The sequence below is a fragment of the Pseudochaenichthys georgianus genome, chromosome 11, assembly GCF_902827115.2.
Source record: "Pseudochaenichthys georgianus chromosome 11, fPseGeo1.2, whole genome shotgun sequence".
In the NCBI taxonomy this organism is placed as follows: domain Eukaryota; kingdom Metazoa; phylum Chordata; class Actinopteri; order Perciformes; family Channichthyidae; genus Pseudochaenichthys; species Pseudochaenichthys georgianus.
In genome coordinates this window covers 11,696,809-11,711,148 of record NC_047513.1, presented here as the reverse complement: position 1 = coordinate 11,711,148, position 14,340 = coordinate 11,696,809, and the positions used below count along the sequence as shown (strand labels likewise).

General features: G+C 39.5%; 1 protein-coding gene across 2 annotated transcripts in view; it reads left to right on the top strand.

The window, feature by feature from the left end:
• Positions 1-233: 233 nt before the first annotated feature.
• Positions 234-14,340, top strand: part of kiaa0319l (KIAA0319-like ortholog) — a 37,134-nt gene continuing 23,027 nt past the window's right edge. Inside the window, exons 1-2 of one of the 2 annotated variants that reach the window (XM_034095049.2) lie at positions 234-373; positions 13,536-13,700. The gene's annotated coding sequence lies outside the window, so the exon portion shown is untranslated. Of the gene's footprint in view, positions 374-12,299; positions 12,525-13,535; positions 13,701-14,340 lie in introns of those variants that run through there. The other variant, XM_071204803.1, reaches the window with a different exon arrangement.

The following is a 14,340-nucleotide window of genomic DNA, read 5'->3' as shown; positions in this document are numbered from 1 at the left end:
TCAATTTAATTTAAGACGCAGGGCAGGTCAAACTATTACCCAGTTACGGTCTGTGTAGATACTATAAGGCTTATTTAGCGGACTACACACTCTTTCTGATAAGTATTGTTCATTCAAATCAGTGTGCGTGTTTCATCAGCCAAGGGTTTCAAAGGTTGTGAAACTAAGTGGTTTTATTTTGAAACATCCAGCCACCGGAAGCAGTATTTATCACTTGACAGCACTGTGGTTTTCACTGGCACATCAGCTGAACAAGCGAGAGGAACACTGACCTAATTATTTGTACCGGGGACAGCAGCAGCAGCAGCAACAACGACGACACAACACATCACAGCGACCGACCGACCGACCGAAGTGACATTTCACTGTAAATGTAAGTCATTTGACTCTTCTCCGGCTTTAACAGTGCTGTGTCAATTTGCCATTGAAAACGCTCAGGGGGAATCCGTGGTGTACTTGCACCGTGTAGTGAAATAGCGATGCCATCAGCTGGTATCCTCAAGGTGGATTACACTGGTGATGTACATTATGGTGTTTTTATCTCTCAAACTGTATGTCTCAGTATCGGCACGTCGTCGATTTTTGTCAAAACGAAACGAAGATCTGGTACTAGATAACAAAGTGTTGTGTTATTGATTCAACCATTACCGTTTGTATGTGTGCACTGAACTACGCACAATGTACTGTAGTTATCGGCCGTATTCTATTTTGTGACAGCTAGACACAGGAAACACTGACTGTTTTCTAACTGGTACGATACATAATGCAATAGCCTACCATTTTGGATGACATGTCTCAGAGATATTATCCCAGCAATGGGTTCACTCATGCATTTCATCTGACTGACACACCACCATGCATGCGGTCGATCGTGCACATATTTGCACTCTAATCCGTCAGTAAATCCCTACTCTGCAAGAATAAATCACTCTTATAGAGTAGAGTTCAACATTGCATATATAATTGAATTGAAAAAGTAATAGTAGTTTAAAAAACAATATCCAGGCCACACAACCAGATAAAGATTGAAGACATTCCACTGCTTAAGGTTTAAACTGGCAAATGTTTGGTAGTCATGAATAGCTTTTATATTTAATAATGATCCATAAATCAATTTGTTGTCAGTTCAGTAATTGATTATAGTTCTGCAAAGGAAATCTGACTTGCAGGATAACAACACAACTGACTCATCCATCAGTAAAACAGAAACCCACCAATTAGATTAAGTGTTATTATATAGCAGGAACATCAATAAGTGACAGCGTTAAGGACATAAGTTAAAAACAGAAAAAGCATGTTAATGTCTATTGCAATGAGTTCATACTATTAATAATATTTGTGTATGACAAAATAAATACAATGGATACAAAAAAGTGACTAAAGCAAATAAGATTAGTAGCTCAGTAGAAGTCCAGCTGATATGAGTCTGATGCTGTAAAATCTACAAGATTGCCTGGAGAGGAATACAAATCTTCTTTTGTCTTTACTTTAGCTGCCAGAAGAGAGAGACTGTGCGTGGGCCTTGGTGTGATTACAGAGAAAGCTCCACCAACCTGTCTGCCTACCCTGCTGAAAAAAACAGCTTAGACCAACAAGGCTGGTCTGGCTGGTCAGGCTGGTAAACCAGCCATATTAGGCTGGATTAGTTTGCTGGTCTAGAGGCGTTTTGGACACTTTAGTTGGTCAGGATAGCTGGTTTGGTCACAGTGGTCTAGCTGGTCACCATTAGCTGGTCGGGATAGCTGGTTTGGTCACAGTGGTCTAGCCGGTCACCATTAGCTGGTCGGGATAGATGGTTTAGCTGGTAAAAGCTGCTGGTCACAGTGGTCTAGCTGGTCAGGATAGCTGGTTTGGTCACAGTGGTCTAGCTGGTCACCATTAGCTGGTCGGGATAGCTGGTTTAGCTGGTAAAAGCTGGTGGTTACAGTTTTCTAGCTGGCCACCATTAGCTGGTCAGACTGGTATGAGTAGAACTTTTTTTAACTGATGAAACACTCACCCAATTGCAGTAGCTCAATGAACATCTATCATTTCAGATCAGAGCACCTACCTTACCAGAAAGGTACCAGAATGTATAGAATGTTTTGTCTGTAAATAAATACGCATACATCAAATGATTAGAAGCAGGAAAATAATTTATAACACACAATGGACATTAACACAAATTTGAATTTTTTTGAAAACACCCATTACTTCATATTTTTAAGCAGTTTCCTTCAACTGTTTCTTTCCGCTTTTCACAAGGTCCTGTATTTTTTGTGAAATGTAAAGAAAAATGTATCCATGCAATACACCGTATTTAATTGTTTTCTTAATTTACATTATTTAATTTCATATTCTGTTCTTGTAAATATCATATTCTATTATATTACATGTATATACATTTTTTGCACTACTTTTTATTTTGTATTTTATTATATATGTTGCATTGTTGAAGGAGCTCAGGTCAGAAGAATTTCATTGACATTACTACATTGTAGCTGCTGAGCATATGAGCATAACACCTTTGAATCTTGAATCCAACACTTTTTTCAGTGGAAAATCCTAAATTGTAGGATAGTTTGGCCATAATAATGCTTTATGATTACGTCTCTAGTGAGAAGTGTATATTTTACTTTCAAAATCTACCTCCAGTGGATGTGTAGGTCAGGATCTACAGTATGATAGATATATTACTTTACTCCCGGAAGTATGTATTATCATTCTTATTGTCTATAAATTGAGGGATATACGCTATATTTTATTAACACCATATGTACTTTATACATCCACCTCGAGTGTTTGTCTCTGCACCGGAAATAATTTAATTTTAAAGTTGAACCGCATATTATATAGACTATATCAGCGCCACAGCTACGTGACACATTGTGTCTCTTGTCTGAACATTTTTTTAAGCGATTTGTAATCTATTCTTGTCGACTTGCAGCCTAAATACAAAGATACTGTAACTCCACTCTCCTACCACTGCTTACCTCTAATGAGCCTTGGTAGAACTAGTGTCCGAGTCATGGGGTCCAGAACTGACTGAAGACATGTGGAACAGAGGACAGGCATGGTTCCATGTACAGGGAACTCGAACTTTGAACTAGTGTTGTCACGATACCAACATTTTGGTTTCGATACCGATACCAAGTCAAGAATTGCGATTCCGATTCTTTTTCGATACTTTTCTTAAAAAAAGGGAAACACGGAATATCGGCTTTAAAATGAGGAATAAGAGATGATTTTAGCAGTCAGAACAACTAAAGCAGCAGTGTTACTAAGAACAGAAACGCCAAAGAGTCACATCTAATATAAATATATATAAAAGCATTTCTTTTAATTGTGTAGCAGTGAGTTTAACATTTTGCCAGCACTGATGAGCATTTTGAAAATGTATTTTCATGCCTCTGTGCAAGGCTTAGTCTTTCTATCTTTATAGCCACTGGTGTAACTAAGTTCATAAACTCAAGTACTACTTGGGTACAATTTTGAGATACTTGTACTTTATTTAAGTATTTCAATGTTTCTTTTGCTACTTTGTACTTCTACTCCACTACAGTTCAGAGGTACATGGTGTACTTTTCCTCCACTACATGTATTTAACCCCTTTAGTTACTCTACAGATCTGGATGAATGATGTGAAATATAACCAAGTGTTAAATCAGACTTTAGTTCCACCTGGAGTAAATTCACCAGCTACCCTGCAGTCTACAAAGTACTTCAGACTAGCTGCACCTTCACCAGCTTTGAGAACACTTTCATGATCAATCATTATAAAACATATAATATATTATTCTGAAATGGACCAATCTGCACAATGAATACTTTTACTGTCGCTACTTTAATACTTTTACTTGAGGAACATTTTGAATGCAGTACTTTTACTGTAACAGAGTATTCCTACACTCTGGTGCTTCTACTTTTACTGTCGCTACTTTAACTATATTTTGATGATAATACTTTTGTACTTTTATTTGAGGAACATTTTGATTGCAGGATTGTTCCTACATTCTGGTACTTCTACTTTTACTCAAGTACAAGATATATACTTATACCACCTCCGTTTATAGCCTATGAAAAAAACTAATAGAAAACGAAGGCTAAAGCTAACGTTAGCAGATCGTGATGCTAGTTTGCTAGTTAAGTTTGCTCAACGATAATATTGCGACAGAAAAACTTTTCAGTGCACATCACGCTCTGCCGCTCCGACAGGGAGCTCTGCTCTGAACACCTGAACGGCCCGTTCACAGACTTCTGGCATCTTTTTTGTCAACAAGCCGAGGCGCAGCGGCAGTTGCACTCCCACTTGCAGCCATGCTTCTCGTTTTCTCACATGCTCTGGCAGCTAGCGCGTGGCCGCGTGCACGAGAGAGGGGAGGGACTTAGAACGTGCTTGCAGCTTGAGAGGAGCGGGACTGCAGGCACGGCTGCAGTGCAGGGAGTGGAAGCAGAGCGCTGAACACACACGGCTCTTATTAAAACGGCACTTTTTCACGGGAGTACTTTTCCCCGTCATTCTTAAAGTACCGATACTAATGAAACGGAGGAATCGTACCGTTTTTAACGGCAGGGTATCGCGGTACCTTTCAAGTATCGGTACACCGTGCAACACTACTTTGAACAGGTGTTTTCATCTTTTCTGCCTGAAGATTCACAAGTTCTTGATCAGGTGTTTGATGTGGGCTGGCATGATCCTTTCTGCAGCGATAAATAAAGAAGACATTATTAATGATGGTAACAACAATAATATTAGTATAACTATTTATATAGCACTTACACAATTGCAAAGTGATTCTCACAACAAAAATAAAGAATAAAACAATATCAACAATAAAAAAACAAATGATTATAGGAATGTTAAGAGACAAAGAAATGATGAACATTCTGAGAGGCCTACTACAAAAGGTAGACTCAATGGCTCTTGATGAGCAGTCCCAATAGATGCTGTGGTATAAAAAGAAATAGAATAGGTCCAGATTACTTCTATTTTGTGTTGGATGATTTGTTTTATTGATTGCTGATGGATATATATATATATATATATAGGGTTTATTCAACAGCATTAAGTTGCTAAATTAATGTACACTGAACTGTAAAACAATTTACCACTATTTAGGAAAGGTTCTGATCAGGAGGGTTGACTAGTAAAACAGCAAAGAGGTGGAGGAGGTCTATGTCATGTACAACCATTGGTAGATGTTACACCTGAAAGAAAGATAAGGAAATGAGAGAAGACAGGAGGACAAACATCCTCTTAAGTAAAAGACCAAATCATGTCGAGCTTTAACCTGAGCCTGTTTTTTCAGTTTTTACAATGCACTGTTGGAAAATACCTTCCAAAGGCTAAATTCAAACTCAATACGATAAATAACTGGGTACCAAAGTGCTTTACCTGATGGAACACGTTCCACATGGAGCAGCAACCATCCGGCTCGGCCTTTTGCTGCACATCATCTCCTCCCTCTCCACTGTTTCCAGTAGATCTCTACTGTCCAATACAACTGAAATCCCCCAACAAATCATATTTAAAAAGAATAATAAAATAAAAAGTTAAACACAATAACTTGCTTTTGGCATTGAAATGGATTAGAATCTCACCATTTTCCTGGATGTCAGGAAGGCCAGGAAGTCGTTCCCTTCAAGTCCGCAACCAGTAATAGGAGTTCAAATGCAAAGCCTGAACGATGACGAGAGCGGGAGACTTACATTTTACAATGATATTTCTAACTAATTAATAGTGATCAAATCCCCTGACAGACTCTCAAACTTTGGTGATGTCCTCATCTGATAATGTTTCATTTTTTAGCAGCAAAGTAACATTACTCAAAGTATATGTCGGACCCAACTCATTTACAGTATGTTTTGCATCTCCTCAACAATGGTCAACAACAAAAAAACTGTAACAGTTTACAATGAAGCACAAAAACCCTCTTTGTATTAAGCTAGCTGCCACACAAAGTACAGCTATGTAATTTATTTCAGAAACACTTTTTGTTATATTCCATGGAATGCTCTTAACATCTCGATAGCAATGAATATCTTAATTGCTTTGACAATAAATACATAAAAATGTCATCTGTGGAAGACGTAGCACTGTAAAAAGCATGACCAATCATTTTAGCCGGCCCGGCTAAAATAACTGGATGGCCTACCTGCCTGTCAGCCTTCCATCTGTGCACAAACTTATCTCGTGTCCTCATTGGTCATGTTCGTGTGTGTTGGAGGAGGGGCTCTGTAAGGAAGTGGCAGATTTTTTCCGGTTGTGTATTTTCAAATTCTAGCGCACTCGAGCTGGTTTCTCCAAAATGACATACCCCACCTTTAAGTTAACTTACCCTTACGGCCCGTCCACACAGCGGCGTGCGTTGAAGCTTCCAACGCTTCTGCCCATTCACTTTGAATGGGGTGACGTCACTTTTAGCCGAACTGCATTTTGGGAAGCGACGTGGAGCGTTGCTGGCATTGCTCGCTTCAAAGGTTGAGCAATGTTCAACTTTTGGCGCCTCGGCAGAATCGTCAGCCAATGAAATCCCGATTATGCAAATCTGCCAGTACAAGCGCTAGCAAATCAAACCGTGTGTATGCTGGGAGAGACTACGCAGGTCATTTCCTCATATTCCAAAAAATGGAGGGAAAATTCATTATAGCGGTAGTGAATCACCCGGTGCTGTATGATCAGTCTCTGTTCATCTACCGGGATACAAACCGGAGGAACCAGGCATGGAGGGAGGAGGCAGAGACAGTGGGTGAAACTGGTAGGTTTTCGCCTGTTTGGGGATTTTATATCCAGTTTACTTCGTTTTAACATTGGTATTGCTTTGTATGTCGGGGGCGGAAGATTCATGTGATTGGTTGTTGGTCGCGTTGCTCGCAAAAAATCCCCAAGCTTCAGATACGCCCACCTCCAAGCGTCAACGCACGCCGCTGTGTGGACGGGGCGTGCGTTGAAGCTTCCAACGCTTCTTCCCTTTCACTTTGAATGGGGTGACGTCACTTCTAGCCGAACTGCATCGTGGGAAGCGATGCGGAGCGTTGCTGGCGTGGCTCGCTGCAAAAGTTGAGCAATGTTCAACTTTTGATGCCTCGGCAGAAGTGTCAGCCAATCGAATCATATGCCAGTACAAGCTCTAGCCAATCAAACTGCTGCTTGTGTGTCAGGGGCGGGAGATTCATGTGATTGGTTGTTGGTCGAGTGTCAGACACACCCGCCGGCAAGCGTCAACGCACTCCGCTGTGTGGACGGGCCGCTACGCCCCACACAGCAGCTTAAAAAAAAGCTTCCAACGCTTCTCTGCCCATTGACTTGGAATCGCCGAACTGCATTGTGGGGAAGCAAAGCGAAGATTTCCAGGATTTTCAGGATTCAAAAGTTGAGCAATGTTCAACTTTTGAAGCGTCAGCCAATCAAATCCCGTTTATGCAAATCTCAGGGAGAGCCAGACCGCAGTTCATTTCCTCATATTCCAAACAAGAAATTACGGTAGCAAATCACCCGGTTCTTTACGACCAGAACTATTAACGGGATACAAACCGGAGGAACCAGGCAGGGAGGGAGGTCGCAGAGACAGTGGGTGAAACTGGTAGGTTTTCGCCTGTTTGGGGAGTTTATATTGCTCGCATAAAATCCCCGGGGTTTTTTGCTTTGTATGTCGGGGGCGGGAGATTCATGTGATTGGTTGTTGGTCGCGTTGCTCGCGAAAAATCCCCAAGCTCAAGGACACGCCCAGCTCCAAGATTTTCAAGATTTTTTCAAAGCTGCTGTGTGGACGGGGCGTTATTATAACTACATCACGTTTTTCAGGGGAAACACAAACTGCAGAAAACGTTAGCTACTAACTGTTGTTAGCTAAGACAGCTAGCCTCCTAGCAAGCGTAAGGTTGAGTTAACATCAACGTAACATTGTAAGAAAGCAAAACGAACCTTTGAGAAAGCTTTTACTCTCAGACTTGGTGAAATTGTGTAGTGTTGCTTCCCTCCAGAAGGACTTTTAGCACGTGTCTCAGTAGACAGAGCTGTCAGAGCGGTGCCTCTCAGAAGAGCAGCCGCTGGGCGGAGTCACAGAAACGCTCAACTGATCTTTCATTACATTTCAAACCTTTATTTATCCAGGTGTATCCCATTGAGATCAGTGATCTATTTTTCAAGGGAGACCTGCTCAAGTAGGTTCCACATGAAAAATAAAAACATAAACAGAACAACAAAAAGGACATCATACAGCATCATTACAGGGATTTACAATTTACATAACTATCCACATGAACAGATACCAACAGCTTCCGATCTTCACTCCTCGACCGTAATAGACCAGCTTAACTACCAGCTAAAACCAGCATAGCCCAGCATGACATCCATGCTGGGCTATGCTGGTTTAGCTGACCAGGCTGGTCTTGAACCAGCAAGAACAGCCATGCCAGCTTGTTCAGCCTGGTAAACCAACTAAACCAGCCTAAAACCAGTTAAAACCAGCAATAATCTGAAACTGGTCTATGCTGTTTTTTTCAGCATAAAGCATTATTATGGCCAAACTATCCTACAATTTAGGATTTTCCACTGAAAAAAGTGTTGGATTCAAAGGTTTTATTATCATATGCTCAGCAGCTACAGTGTAGAAATGTCAATGACATTTTTCTGACCTGAGCTCCTCCAACAATGCAACATATATAATAAAATACAAAATAAAAAGTAATGCAAAAAGTATATACATGTAATATTATATTACATGTATATAAACTTTTTGCACTACTTTTTATTTTGAATATGATATTTACAAGAACAGAATATGAAATTAAATAATGTAAATTAAGAACAAAATTAAATACGGTGTATTGCGTGGATAATAGACCCAATCACCGTGAATGTTCAAAACAAAAATTTGATACATTTTTCTTTACATTTCACAAAAAATACAGGACCTTGTGAAAAGCAGAAAGAAACAGTTTAAGGAAACTGCTTAAAAATATGAAGTAATGGGTGTTTTCAAAATGTTTTCAAATTTGTGTTAATGTTCATTGTGTGTTATAAATTATTTTCGTGCTTCTAATCATTTGATGTAGGAGTATTTATTTACAGACAAAACAATAAATATGGCATCATCTTCAATAACTTTACCAAACTCACTATTTGCATTGTTGTTGTTAGCATCTGGTTAGCTAGCTGCGCTAACGCATATTAGAAGCTGTTTCTAAAACAAGGAGAGGGAGAGCGCTCTCCTGTCAGACTGAGAGAGATAACTACAGCGCAGTGAGGTAAGGGACTCTGTTTAGATAGTTAACTTTAGTCTAGTTATCTCAGTGGGTCTCAAACGTTTTGGTCACCATTTATGAGAATGAAATACTATATAACAGTAAAACAAGAATACAGTTTAAAAGGTGAGTGATTTGTAAAATATCCATAAAGAAAAAGAAAATCTGTTTACAGTTCTGTTTCATATGGGTGTTGAGAGATGTATCCATACATTCATTTTGCTCTCAAAATGCAGGTTGATGCATTTAACTTCAATATTTAAAAAAAAAAAAAAAATCTTCCCAGGGGAGCATGAGAGGAGGTGAGGACCCCCCCCCCCCCACTTAGAAAATAGCACTTTACCTCTGCTTACACCTATATGCCATTTTATATGCTGTGAGCTGATTAACGAGCCTTCATTGTAAGAGTCGCGGGTACACTGTATGTGTGTATTCCACTGTAGCGCCCGGTACATGAATGGGAAACCTTAGTTTGTACATGTTCAATACATTTGTAGCACTGTACACATGAACATTTCTTTTTTCGGTTCACCAAAAAAAAATCTCACTCCAAGCTGAACTCAAATGTTGGCAGCCCTGCGAAAATGGTTATTAGTTTGTCACATTTTAGTCATTTCTATCCTTGATAGTTTTAGTCTAGTTTTATTCGACGAAAACTCAAAATGTTTTAGTCCAGTTTTAGTCAATGAAAAATTACATTTTAGTCAACTTTTAGTCAAAATGTTTTCTCTCTTTAAACTAATTCAGTTAAGCAAATACAGGTATCTGAAATTGGAATCAATATGACAGCATCAAGTGTTGAAATTCGTAAAGCAACATTTCACTCCCTCAACACTTTACTTGTGTAATATCTAGGGACGGGTATCGTTAAGGTTTTTAACGGTACTACTACTCTTATCGATACTGCTTATCGATCCGGTAGTTTGTTATTTTTTTAAAGCGAAAAACTAAACAAATTAACATTGCTTTATTTAAATGTGAAATCAATCAAATATATATAATTATGTTATTATATTGTACTGTACTTGAGTAAAATGTTGAGGTTCTTGTACTTTACTGGAGTATTTAAATGTTTTGCTATTTAGTACTTCTACTCCACTACAGTTCAGAGATAAATTATGTACTTTTACTCCACTACCTTTAGATACTTTGCAGATCTGGATGAATGATGTGAAATATAATCAAGTCTTAAATCAGACTTTAGTTACACCTGGAGTAAATTAACAAGACGCCTTTTGGCCAGCTGTTTGGACAGACTGTTCATGTCAACGCGCTTACGCGAAAACACTAATGGCAAACGAGCTTTCTCCACATCGAGCTTTGTAGAGTGTCTCTATACTCTAAATGCTCCGTCCCCGGCAGATCTCTGTGTGCCGCTGCAGCGTGTCTGTTAGGCCCCGCCCCCCTTACACTGATACCTCATTCACACCAACGGTGTTTCAGGGCCGGTTCGGAGCTGGAGCTTGAAAAGCACCGGGTTTTCCTGTTCACACCGCAGCGGAGCAGCCTCTTAGCTCTGGAATCCGGTTAGTTTCAAGCACCAAAACATTGTCCGGCTAGAGCAAAAGCACCGCATACGTTACGTTGAGGCGGGGGCAGGTGGAATCGGAATCGTCGTTGAAGTTGATGATTACCATTGTAAAGCTGTTTTGAATGTAGCATGTAACGACTGCAAAGTTGGTAGTAAAGTCGTCCCATTTCTTCCATTTCGTTTCGACAGAGCAAAACGAGTAGCGCTTCAACACAATCGGCCATTGTTGTTGTTGTCGGTGTGAACTGTGAGGGGTTTCCGCGCGGTTTGGCTTTGTGAAGCAGGCACGCAAACGGTTGCGTCATGACGCAAACGATGACGCAATGACGCAGCACCAGTCGGACTCTGGGCGGTGTGAAAAGAGCCGGGGCTAAACCGAAGAACCGGGTCTGAACCTGAAAAGCTCTAGCACGGAGCTTGAACCGAAGTTGCGTTGGTGTGAATGAGGTAAGAGAGACACAGGGATACCGCTCTTCTGGAGTGAATAGAGCGGAAATAATGATATTGTAAGTTAGAAACGTAAGATGCATTTTGACAGACAGGACAATTGGGGGAAAATACCCTGCATTTTGAATTTCCGATAGTCCACCATTAAGACCTTAGTCCCGTCTCGTCAACGAAAACTAAATATACATTTTTATTATCAAGAATCAATTTTTAGCTCGTCGTCTCGTCTTAGTCATGTCATTGACGAAATTAACACTGGACAAGTGTGCTATTGACTGCTGCAACTGAGAGAGAGGAAGAGGAGGGAGAAACAGCCAAAAAGATAGAGGGAGAACTTGTCTTTTCTTGATCTCCGGTTTTTTGGTTAAAGAGATCATTGTTTTCCAGAAGCATCTCAAGGGAAAAGTGGCTATTGAAAGGTCCATAATGGCTGAGCTGTCATCAGCCCAGGTGACTGAGTGCACCTGAGCATTTCTCCTGCTGGACACACTCTAGTCTCTACCAGCACTGGCTGCGTAGTTAAGAAAAAAATAGCTTTGTGATTATTTTTACCTGGGAAAGAAAAACAAGTGCTGGAGGACTGATGACTGTTTGTGGATTTGGGATTTACTGAGCTGTTGATTATAGCACTGAAGGATAGTGCTGTGGCTCAAGCGTCCATTCGCAGGAATGCAGATTGACATGTGGATCATACAGGTTTGTGTCAGCAGTTCGTGAGAGTGTGTGATCTGTGCCTACTGCCTAGTGATAACCTTTGAACATTTGTATATAACGGTTTTAACAGCCTTAACCAAGGTAATCTACTATCTTGAAATATTACAGAGTGGATTACAGACCGAGTATCACCATGTGCATTGTCTTTTTAAATACTGACAAACAGAGAAAAAGTAATATTATTTTCAACAATATGGATGTACAGTGCTTGGCCAACATCTACACTGTCTGCACAGCAGATGCTTGTGAAAGCTGCTTGCTCCATAATAGTCTCCTGGTGGGACGTTGTGGTAGAAGAAGCTTGCATACGTGTTGAACACAGTGTCCCAGAACTTATACTGTTCACTCCCCCTTTTTTTTTCTTTTCTTTTTTTGTATCCCATTCTGCTGTCAGAACTTGCAATGAAAATGTTGGAGGGGGAAACGTGCTGTTTTACATCATGAATTCCTCATTAAATCATGAGTGTGCCTTCCTGGAGTGTTAGTTTACCTGAAAGAATTTACTTTTTGATCTCAAGACAACAGATTCCTATCAGCTGGGAACCTATTGTTGCTCATTCTTTTTTGTACAGTGCTTGATTCTTTTTCTTGTGACTCATTCAGCAAGGTAATTATTCTGCAGCATGAATGTATTATCTTCAGTAATTTCATTGAAATGAGAAACTTCCTCATCACACTTCCTGTAGGAAAGAACATTAAGTGTTAGGATGTTACCCAAAGGGCCTTGATGGCCTGTGACTTTATCATAAAAACATGTGTTATATTTACTATAGTGTTGTTAAAATGGATAAAGTAACTTTAGATTGTGACGGCTCTTAAATCTCTAGACAAGACTTTAAGAAGGTAATTTGTTGTTATGCTACGACCACGACCAATGACAGAGAGATGACATAATAAACGTTGTTGTATAATGGTTTGAGATATGCCTATGACAGAGGTACTAGACACCTGTCGTAGAGACACCTTTTACCTTATATGCAAAGTTATAGCATATGAGTCGGGAGGAATGTGAAACATGTTTCACTTTCTTAAGAGTCACAGCCAACAGGATATTAGCAGAATTTGTTATCGGCTAGGCTCAATCAGGAAATGTAAGCCAGAAGTGAAGTGTGTGTTTCCAACAGACCACTAAACTATATAATTTATGTTTTCCTTCTTCCTCTGTGTTTTGATGACATAGTGTTTGTCGTTACCATCTTTTCAATGCTACGTTCCAACTATACTATAGATTTGAAGAAACATTCCTATTTTTGCTCTCTGCAGTTAAAGGAATTGAATGTAATTTGCATTAACTTTTGTTATAAAGTTGATGTTATATAAGCTTTTCAAATTATTTTAAGTGCTTCTCTAAAGAGCTAAAGCACGGTGTATAACACATTTCCCACTTAGTCTTGTCATGTGGAAAACAAAGACATCAATAACTCACTTTTGAGTTTGAGTTCGCATTGAAACATTTATTTGTACAACATAATAATGGAAAAAATGGATTAATTTCCACTAAGAGCCAGTATACGGTAATATTGAACGCTCAGTCCTATGTGGTCCAGGTTTGTTCATCAATGACATAAAATGATCCACTTGTCAACCCCTTTTTATTATCTTTTCTTGCACTCTCTAGTGTTGTTTGAGCTTTTGAGCCGGTGAAGGCCCCGGAGACGGCCATGTTGGATCTCCTCAGAGTGCTGGCGTTGACCCGTCTTCACCCGTCGCCCCACAGCACCTGGCTGCCCACCTAACTCCTCTCCCTCTCACTTCCTTCTTCCTGCGCCTGGCCGGGAGAAAGGTATTAAGTATATCTTCTTCTGCCATATGTTGATTGGGGATGAGAGAGAGATCAGTGTGTAAAATTAATGAGAGGCTGTGATGAAATTAGAAATAACCTTCTGATCTAAATCTTTTCTTGTTCAGTCTCAGTATGACACTTACGGTTTTGTGAATGAATGCTTCCAATATCTTGAGTGTTTACCTCTCAAATTATTACAGACATGAATGTGTTTTCTCCTTTAACTCTTGGCATCAGAGCCATAAAGTGTATTTCACAACTATTCCATTTAATGTTTTGTTATTTCATGTTATTTTGGTTGTCCACTTCTGTTAAATGAAGATAGAATTAACATTAAAACACACTAACCACTGAATTGTTAGCTAATCCAAAACTCAATCATGATTTTATGTAACAAAAGAATCCTCCTCAATCCATATTTGTGGTAGGGCTGAACGATTAATCGATTTTAAATCGAAATCGCGATTTTAAATGATGCGATTATCAAATCGCATAGCCTGTGATTTTTTCTTTAACATTTTTTTTTTTTTTTACAATTTTTTATTTTACAATTTCTTTTTTTTATTGTGTGTCAGTCATCCACACCAATCAGAAGTGCTGTGCTCCACATGTACCAGCCATTGTTAATCAATCAGAAGTA